This window comes from Rhincodon typus, chromosome 32, assembly GCF_021869965.1.
Source record: "Rhincodon typus isolate 14 chromosome 32, sRhiTyp1.1, whole genome shotgun sequence".
NCBI classification, from domain to species: domain Eukaryota; kingdom Metazoa; phylum Chordata; class Chondrichthyes; order Orectolobiformes; family Rhincodontidae; genus Rhincodon; species Rhincodon typus.
The window spans coordinates 15,062,555-15,073,705 of record NC_063363.1 but is presented as its reverse complement, the minus strand read 5'-3'; positions in this window follow the sequence as shown (position 1 = coordinate 15,073,705).

The following is an 11,151-nucleotide window of genomic DNA, read 5'->3' as shown; positions in this document are numbered from 1 at the left end:
TCACAGTGATACTGACCTACTGCACACTCCTCCCAGTCTGTTTCACAGTGATACTGACCTACTGCACACTCCTCCCAGGCTGATTCACAGTGACACTGACCTACTGCACACTCCTCCCAGGCTATTTCACATGATCCTGACCTACTGCACACTCTTCCCAGGCTGTTTCACAGTGATGCTGACCTACTGCACACTCCTCCCAGGCTGCTTCACAGTGATGCTGTCCTGATATAAACTCCTCCCAGGCTGCTTCACATGATGCTGACCTACTGCACACTCCTCCAGTCTGCTTCACAGTGATGCTGTCCTGATATAAACTCCTCCCAGGCTGTTTCACAGTGATGCTGACCTACTGCACACTCCTCCCATTCTGCTTCACAGTGATGCTGACCTACTGCACACTCCTCCCAGGCTACTTCATAGTGATCCTGGCTTTGCTCATATTCCTCCTGACCTGTTTCACAGACCTCCAACAATGCATACTATGGCCTGGCTGGGGACCTTTATTCCATTAGTGCTTGATTCAGACCAAGATCATAGGATATTAAAATTAATGCATGAACCTATTGCAACATCCCGTTCTCAAGTTTACACCAGTTTAAACTGGTGAAATCTACTTAATAATCCTTCTGCATATCTCACATAGCGTATGAAACACCATGAAGGAATCTGCATCAACCATAGCCGAGGTTGGGGGAAGAGTGCCATAAAAACATAAAGTTAACCTAAAGTCATCTTGGGGAAGGTAGTTATAACATCAATATCCAAGTCAATAATTAAGGAGATACCAAGCCTAGGATTTAATTGGGATTAAATCTACTTTCTGTTTTGAAATATTAAAATAAACTTAGCAATTAGAAATGTCAGAAGAATGTGTTAAACCAATTCATCTCATATTGTCTGTAATCCACCCTGGGGCAGGAAACTACTATAACCAAAAAGTCTAAAATGTAATAATATCTTTACTAAATTAATACTCCATAAATGTTATATTCTTTCTTGCATTACTGTGTTCTCAAAATGTGTTAGTCTTAAAGAAACACTTACAAGTGAAATGAAACGCAGTCCAATTATATAATTGGAGAGACAGTGTGGCTTCAAATCCCTGCTAGAGTGAAATATTGTCACATGCACACAAACCTCACAGGAATTCTATTATGAATGAGACTGAGAGGAAGATCAATTAATAGAGTGTTCAACCCAGAGCTTTGCTGCCGAAGGGCTAGATTAACCTCACAATGCTCCCTGCTATATTTGACTGACCCTACTTTGATTTTGTGCTGACAGAGCTCCCAAAAGAAAGGTGCTTTCAGCATATCACAGGGAGTTTCAATTTAGACTTGCTTCACAAAGTCAGTCCTGTCATGGCTTGGAATCATTTTGACAGAATTGATCGGCTCAAACTCAAGTTTCAAGAAGGAAACTTCTATTAGCTCACAGAAGGACTACAGCACTAATAGAAACTGCGTCATGATTGCACTAGATCCCTGCAAGAGCAGCTCACCATGTCCCACTCTCCCATCTATTCCCTGTTTATTCCCTTTAGACAATACATCCATTTTTTTTAAATCTGCCTCCACAGAACTCTCAGGCAATGCATAGAGTGGTAGAAACATAGAAGATAGGAGCAGGAGGAGGACATTCAGCCCTTCGAGCCTGCTCCACCATTCTTCACGATCATGGCTGATCGTCCAACTCAATAGCCTAATCCTGCTTTCTCCCCATAACCTTTGATCCCATTCGCCCCAAGTCTAGTCGCCTCTTGAATACATTCAATATTTTGGCATCACCTACTTCCTGTGGTAATGAATTCCACAGGTTCACCACTCTCTGGGTGAAGAAATGTCTCCTCATCTCCGTCCTAAATTGTCTACCCCAAATCCTCATACAGTGCCCCCTGGTTCTGGACACAGCCATCATTGGGAACATCCTCCCTGCATTGACCCTGTCCAGTCCTGTTAGAATTTTATAAGTCTCCATGAGATCCACTCCTCATTCGTCCAACTCTAGCGAAAACAATCCCAACCTAGTCAATCTCTCCTCATACATCAGACCCGCCATTCCCGGAATCAGCCTGGTAAACCTTCATTTGCATCTCTTCCTCACTCCTCGTGTGAAATAAAAAAGATTTTCTTCATGTCTTTGTTGCTTTTTTTTTTGCCAATCACCTTAAATCATTATCCTCTGGTTCTCAATGCCCAAGCAATGGAGAATAACTTTTCCCCATCTAGCTGTCCAAAAGCCCCCATGGTTCTGAGTCAAAGTTTTGTTCACTTCATCCACAATGCCAAATGAAAGCATCCCTTAGAAAATGGTCAAGGAAAAGTTCTGAACTGTAACAAAATGCTCTCCTCTGAGAGAAAAATTCTGTATGCTGGAAATCTAAAATGAAAATAGCAGATGGTGGAAATTTGCAACAGGTCACAGCGTCACTGAAGAGTGAAATGGAATAATTGAGCTGGATTTCAGATTCTATCAGGGGAAGGCTTGGAGGTAGGCAGTCAGTAAAAACAGCACTATCTGATGGCCTGCCTTTTCCCAGGATCCATTAGCCTGGTGCCAGGATGTAATGGTGGCAGAACCACCTGAAACCACTAGACCTTGTTGATGGCCACTTACAGCCAATTGTTGGAGGCCAGCTAGGCCAATCAGATTCCATTTCCCCACAAGCAACAGAAGGCAGTGCAGCTTTTTGGAGGTAGCCTCCCAATGGCCAATGGCCAATCTAAATGACCAATGCTCCAGACATTCTTAGAGCTTTAACCACAACGCCCTCCATCCTCAAACAACTACAACACCTCTCGTTGCATCCTTCTCCAGCTTCAGTGCAGTTGCAGCCACAGGTTGTACCGTGGAGAGGTTTCATCCAATATCCACCACATTCACAAACACACACTCACAGGCACACTCAAACACACAATCACACACACACACACACACAGACAGACACATACACACACACACACACACACACACAGAGACACACACACAGACACACACACAGACAGACACACAGACAGACACACACACACACAGACACACACACACACAGACACACACAGACACACACATACACGTGCGCATGCACACACACACACACACACACACACAGACACACACACACACACACACACAGAGACACACACACAGACACACACACAGACAGACACACACACACCCACAGACACACACACACACACACAACCACATGCACACACATACAGAGACATACAGGCACATGCACACTTGCACATGCACACACACTTAGGCAGGATCCTGTGGCCTCTTTCAAAGGTCAGAGGCAGGGCACTTCCATTGCAGGGTGCCTTCTTACTCACTTGCCTGAAATGCCATTCATCTGCTGTTTCCTATTGTCCCCCCAACTTCGAGACACCACCTGTCATCCATAATTGGATGATAAAACTGTCCTCTGGCTGCCAACTGACCATTTGGAAGAACATCACAAAGGATTGACTGTTTTCTACAAAGTGTGGTCTTTCAGTTCCTGTCATGTGCTCCTGAAGCCCACAGGAACGCTGCCTAATGTTTCAGATTGATCGTCTTTCCAAAATATTGCTGACTTCATGTATTCACACCTTTGGTTTCCACAGCTACTGCCCGACCCCACAGATTCTGCTTTTCTTCCTAGCCCAGTATCTGGATTCAGCATAAAGTAAATTGGGTTTTGATAAAAAAAAGTGATGCCAATTTCTATGGCCGAGGTCAACATAATCTAATGAATATAAAGTGTGAATTGTGCTGACTGATTGACACTTTCTTCAAAGGGGCCAAACTGTGCTTTTTTTCAGAACCTATCTATCCTCAAGATACCATGTGAGCCTTCAGGGATACAACACAACTTTGTTCTCTTCCACAGATACTATTACCATCATATCTATAGAAAACATCCTTTTGTTTTGTTATATCCAGAGATGCCAACATTTCTGAAAGACAACTTTGGACCTTTACAAAGTAGGTGTCAAGATTACTAATTACATCATTTTGTACATGTTGTTATGTGATAGTAGAAGAGTTACATGAAGCCAAAGTTGAGAATTCCTTAGAAATACAGCAACAAAATCTCTTATCAACAATGACTTTTTTTTACAGGGTTCATCAGTCCTTTCAGTATTAGTTTCTAATGTTTCTGCTCATTATAAGGTGGATATATCACATCCCTGTTTTTCTGGTCATCATCATACTGCTGTTTGTGAGACCTAGCTGTGGTAAAATTTGCCACGGTATTTCCTACATTAAAACAGTCATTACAACTCACAGCTTAATGCCAATCATAAAATCACTGGATTAACAAAATTATTTCAAATTATTTTCATGGCAGTCATTTAGAGATCTTAATAAATGTCATAAGGGATTCTGTCAATGGTATGATTTCTGGTCTGAGACCATATTCAAGTTTAAATTTCCACAAATGGGAAAATGAAGCTTTGGGGTAACACTGCAGCAGTTGGTGTATTGTTTCTAGAGATTTTCTTTCACCTTTGCAATCATGTTGCGGCAAATGAAATATGACAGGGACAGCTATGACTCAGTTTGGAGCACTCTCACCTCTGATTCATAAAGTTCCAGGTTTAAGACCCATTCTGGGACTCAAGTCCAGAAATCTATACTGACGCTCCAGTGCAGCACTAAGGGAGTACCACATTGTTGGAGGTGCATTCTTTCAGATAAGACTTAATATGAGGCCCAGTCAGCCTGCCCTGGTTGAGGTAAAAGAAGAGGTGACTTCTGTCCTAAACAATATTCATCCCTCAATCAACATTGTTAGAACAGATTATTTGGTTATTATCATATTACTGTTTGTGGGTATTTACTGTGTGCATGCAGATAGCCAGAGCTGCTGATGCTGGAAGTCAGACTCGATACAGTGTGAGCTGGAGGAACACAGCAGGTCAGGCAGCATCAGAGGAGCAGGAAAGTCAACATTTCAGGTCAGGACCCTTCTTCAGGGTCCTGTATCAACATTTACTATGTGCATGTTGGCTGCTAAATTTCGTACATTGTTATAGTTGCCTCACTTTAAAAAAGTACCTAATTTGCTGTAAAGCATTTTGGGATGTTCAGTAGTTGTAAAAAGTACAGGATAAATGAAAGACCTTTCTTTTCTTTTCATAAATTTAAGGTGTGACAGTGGCATAGTGGTATTGTCACTATTATTCCCAGGCTAATGCCCTAACGATGTAAGTTTGAAACCCGCTGACAGATGGCGAAGTCTGAATTCAACAAAATCTGGAATAAAACGTGGGCGGGAACCATGTAACCATTGCTGATTGATGTAAAAACCCATGTGGTTTGCCAAAATCCTTTAGGGAATTCAAACATGGTCTGACCTGCATGTGACTTCAGACCAACAGCGATGTTGTCAACACTTCTGAAATAGCCACTTAGAAATCATTACAAAACCTAAAGAAAGAAATGAAGGACCTCATAGTGGGTCTGCTCCTGGACCTGGCCAGGCTGGCTATAAACAGATTAAGGCAGCAGGCTGTGGAGGGGCTCATATCTACCGAGTGTCTGCCCCATTTTCTGTGATTAAGATTGTCCCCAGATGTCGTTGGAAAATGACCATGCAGTGTACATCAGTGCTCTCGTTGCCTTTATAAAGAGCTGGGCCCCGTGGGGGATACAATACTTCACTTCCCTGTCCAACTCTATTGTGATTTAGTTCCTTTCCTCCCTCCCTGCCTCCCCCTCACTTTTTATGGTCTGCATTGCCCATAATGGGCTTTCCTTGTAAATATTTCATCAGCTACATTGGTTATTATCCATGCTGGTGGTTAGTAGTTTTTTAAAAAAAGGCAAAAGAAAAGAAAAGTTTTCAAAAAACACAAAAAAAGTCACGGTGGTTTTGGCGACAGGAAAATTGCTCAATTGTGTGCACTTAGCACTTCTAGGTATAAAAGAAAAAGAAAGAAATGAAACCAAATGATGACCTGGCACGAACCTAGTTGTGGTCAATGGAAAACAGCACTATCAACCCTTCAAAGTCTTCCTTACCAACATATGGGAGCTGCTGTCAAAATTGGGAGGCTATTCTACAGACTATCAAGTAACAGCCTGACAAAGTCTTATTCATGGAATCATAGACAATGTCCCAGACATCAACAACCTCAGGAATATTATTTTTCCACCACCAGGTACAGTGGTAGACAGTTGAAAGAGAGTTGCCCTGGGAGTCTTCAACATCTAATCCAAACATCATGAAGTCTCATGACATCAGGTCAAACATTGTCAAGGAAACCTTCTGCTGATTTCTACATATCACCCATCCTCGGCTGGTGAATCAGTGCTCCTCCATGTTGAACATAACTTGGAAGAATCACTAAGAGTGGCAAGGACACAGGTTGGTATAGGAACTCTAATGCCCAGCATTCGTGACCAAGCTGAGTGAATCCTAAAGTACAACTAACTGCTGGACTGGGTCAGTGAAAAGTAGTGAGGGAACCACCAAAGGAGGGAAAAATCAGTGCAAAAGACAAGGCAGAAGTACTTACATCCAAATTCAGCCAGAAGTGCCAAGTGGACAATCTATCTCGGTCTCCTCCTTGGGTCCCCAGAATAAGAGAAAAAGATGGACTAAGATACTAACAGAATTCTCTTACGCTGGCACCATAAGGATATATAATGAAGATCAAAAGAGATACATCAATCTAATATCCAATACAATTCCAACAACGTGGTATTGCGAGAGTGCTGCATTGAAGTAGCAATCTGGATTACATGCTGATGCCTCTGAGTAGAGCTAGAATCCGACTGTTCTTCAGTAAGCCGATTAAAATTGAGCCAACTCGTACATTTTCATGCTTTATAGTATTTCTTGAACATATTGTGAGCATTTTTCAATCTGAAAGCTACACATTTGTGTCATTTCATTAAAGATTTCAGGTTATATTTTAACCTCAAAATCACCAGTAAGGAATGTTATTTCTCCACACGTGGATTTTTGTGGTAAATGCACAATTGCACAACTCAGTATGCCTGAACAGACTGAAGGGTCTATAATTTAAAGCTTTCAGGCTATGTTCCTCACTCCACAGATGCTACCTGTTCTGCTGACTGCTTTCAGCTTTTGCTGCTTTTAGTTTATACTTCTAGTGCTTGCCTATTTTGTTTCATGTATAGCCTTCAGCATCTAGTAAGCAAATTATAGGAATACAACAAGATATGTTGTTACACATCTACTATGCATGGGATATTGGGGTTGGTGCCAAACAGGGATGGAAACTAAAATGGTCTGAATAGATCTTTATCATCGTCTTTAGCAATGGAGTAAGCCGAATGGGTAAAAGGTACTTTTCTCATTCATACCTTCTTCTATTCTCATTGGCTGTCTGCTCAGATACAACATACTTTAACCTGAGGAGAGAGGGCTTGTTTCTGCAAAAAGGATTCAGCTTCTATTGAACTGAACACCAGTTTAACTTCAGATTGTGCTGTCAAGTACAAACAGCTCCCATTGATTTAAAAGCTAACACTCTCCCCTATGGCCATGAATTTTTGCATTTGTTCTAATAACAGTAGAATCTAAACGCAAATGTTCTAGTTTCAGCTTGATCAAGCCACCATGGTAGAGATGTTCTCTTCCGCCCTCAACACCAAATGACTCAACTTTGCCATGTAGACTTCTAGTGAAATTTAACAAAACCACAGAGTCACAATATCAACCTGGTCCAAAATTGAATAGTTTTTTTGTGTCAAGAAGTTCAAATTTAATTTGACTTTAAATGTAGAATCCCCTCATCAGAGTAAAATGGTCCAAACTGAACTCAATGCTACTGCATGTCTTATCTTTCTAAAGTAGAATTTGGTGTCTTTAATTTGTTTTTCTGCATTTATTCTAAACCTACAGTCTCTCTGATGCCATGCTCATGCTTGGAAATATGAATTTAGAGCCCAGGTTCCTTCAATTTTATCAATTCATTGTCTAGTATTTTATATCATAGCATTTCTCTCCTAGCTCAGTTTAGCTTCTTTGAGAAATGCAATAACCTGTTCAAATTCTAGCATTTCATCCCACCATTTCAGCTTTCTTTCCTTCTCATTTTGCATTCAGAAGCTTTCCTTTCACTTTAAGAAGCACTCTGCCCCGCAATTTAGCTCACCAATTTGGGGAATGAGTGCTCCAGGCTCTACTCTGTTTGATTTAGGGATAGCTGTGAAGTCTGTTAAACCACTTCATTTCTAATAAAAGGAGATGGTTATGTCAACAGGTGTTCCCTGGCAGGATTTTACAACACCGGTCGGAAGTAATTGAGTTAAGTATGTTTTGAGGGCTTGCTGTATCCTGTCACACCTATTACCGTGGTCCAGTGTAGGGTGATTTAGGTCATATCCCATAGTAACTAATCCTAAAGAATCTTACAAACTTATGAGTAAAGCCCTTAAACTCAATGATTAGAGAAATAAGTAACCGTCTCTGTGGATGAAATACTCAGTTACTCTTAAGAGAGCACATTACAGTGACCTAGCTCAAATCAAGTCTTGCAACTACATACTAGCTGCTCAGGACAAGTTTAATAAGTTGTTTCTGATGCTAAACGGGTAGTTCCCAAGATCATGCAATGTGATTGCATAATGCAGTTCACTAGTTATTTAGTTGATCAAGTAAGAACCATATTCAACACATTCTTAAAATTAATTAGTGCAGTAATAGTTCAGATTTGTCAACTGAGTATTGGAGTCTGTACAATGTTAAAGTTCAGCCAATCAACAGTTTCCTTTGTAACCCAATCATCAATTTTAAAGCATTATGTTGACACAAAAGTGCAAACAAGCTGTAAACGCAGCTTTTAAACTACATTCAAGACATTCAAGTTAATAATGAGACTATCAACTAAGTGAAGCCATTCTAATTCAAAACTGCTTAAAGTATAAGGACATGGTGTAACTCATGACTACAACTTGGTTAGTGTTCATCCAATAGATATTATTCATATTTATTTGCTTGGATTTTTTTTTCCTCCCCGAGTCTTCTTTCAGGTTGGTTACTTAAAAGCCTATCTTTTTCCGCAGTATCTTATATTTTGTGCCAAAATGGCAATCACTAAACTTTTCACTGGCCGCCAGCAAACCCACTGGCTCAGGCATTGACTAGTAGTGCACTAACACTCCACAGTTTCAGTGAAAGTGCTGAGTGGAATACGGTGCTAGTGGGTGTACCCTGATCTCGCACTCCAACTTCAGAGTTTTAGGCAAAACAAGAAGGAACAGTGGTTTTTCGGTGACAACGACCTAAAGCATAGGATTGGTTCATGTTCAAAATGTCATTCAGGTAGCAGCTTCAACTGCTCATGGTTCTTGATACAAACATAAAAGCTTGGTTGAGTGCTGGTATCTATTGTTGGATAGTTTTTTAACTTTATAAAGGACTAACAGCGCAAACGTATCTCTCTAGGTATAGCAAAAATACAACACTGATCAGCTATCCACCAATCTGACTTGTGACATTCACCATTTCTCACAATTACATGTCACTCCTGGGAAAATGAGTGAAAATATATGTAGCTATTTGCTCATGGAAAATGACAAAATATATGAAGCATTCTCAAATGCTGAGATGACTTTGTTCATTACTGGTAGGAATTTTGTTGCTGCTTTTTTATATTAGCTTTGTAATGGCAAAAGACTTTGGTTATGCATGACATCATTAGTTAAATCTAATAACAAACTCAATGATCTGTCTTTAAACAATAAACAATTACCTTTCTTAGTGTTTTTAACAGATCTATTAAAATTTATTCAAAATAATAAATAAATAAATTATCAGCCACATCATCAAGTACATTTTTAAACACCTGTAAGCCCTTCAAACAGTGGAGCTTGAACATAAATGATAAAAAAGACAAAATAAAGGTTTTCCATCAGAATAATTATCATTGTTAAATGAAGTTAAACCAAAGCACACACAACACTGCCTTCTACAGGAAAGTCAAAGAATTACATCCTTAAAAACGTTTCATGCGACACTAAGAATACAAAAATTACAGGTCAGCTTTCTAAATAGAAGATTTATAAACACACTTAACATATTTGCCTTTTAAATGTTTTAGATTAGAAAGCAGGACAATGTCTGAGACTTTTTCAATTCATTTAAGAAGTTTTATGTACAATATGCCTGGATAGAGTTTTTGCTTTTTTTTGTTTACAGACAATATCACTACAGATTGTGCAAAATCAGCCAAGCTAGTGCAAACAATCAGAGAACTTTAAATGTAAGTAAACTATATTATGTCTTTTACCAAAGGATGCCAAGACTAGGAAGCATATTTTTAAGGTGAGAGGAGAAAAATTTTAAAAAGACGAGGGACAATTTTTTTAGTGGTTGGTGTGTGAAGTGAACTTCCAGAAGAAATGGTGGATGTGGGCACAGGCTACAACATTTAAAAGACATTTAGATAAGTACATAATAGGAAAGGTTTGGAGGGATAGGGGCCAAACGCAGTCAGGTGGGACTAGTTTAGCTTAGGAACTTGGTCGGCATGGATTGGTTGGACTGTTTCCATGCTGTATGACTCTATACTGCTACTAATACTTCCGTATGACAGAAAAAAAGCTTAACGGAGAGTTTTATAGGGGTCTGAGTGCCGTGTGCTATGGCGAGATATATGGTAGAACCAGACAACACATTCGACATCCAGACCATCTCACACGATCTTTCATTCTTTTGACAAGTATTCTCACTAGGCTGCAGCATGTTGCCAGCTAAAGGGGATTATTGCTTGATAAACACGTCATTGACCACCCAAATCCAGTGAGCACCTTTGACTGGCAGCCTAGCTGCACAGCATCTCCAGCTCCTTGAACTTCATGGTGAACATCACCAGACTGACCAGATCCAGAGAGACCACCTCAGTGAGATGACCCAAAGACCAGAACCAGCCCAAGATGAGAAGGGAAGCCCAATCGACAACTGTAGATCCTGAAACATCAGCCAACCCTCAAAGGCTAAAGAACAGCCTATCCTAACCTTATTGAATGGCTATTATCAGTCCTTTCAGACAAACAGTTCAAATACAGCAGTAGGATAGAGTGTCGCTAATCCTTGAAAGTGCATGTCAGAAGTAGATAGCAAGTGTAGATTTAAAACTGTTAACTGATCAGTCCTGCGAAGATTTTGACACAGTTTAATTAAAG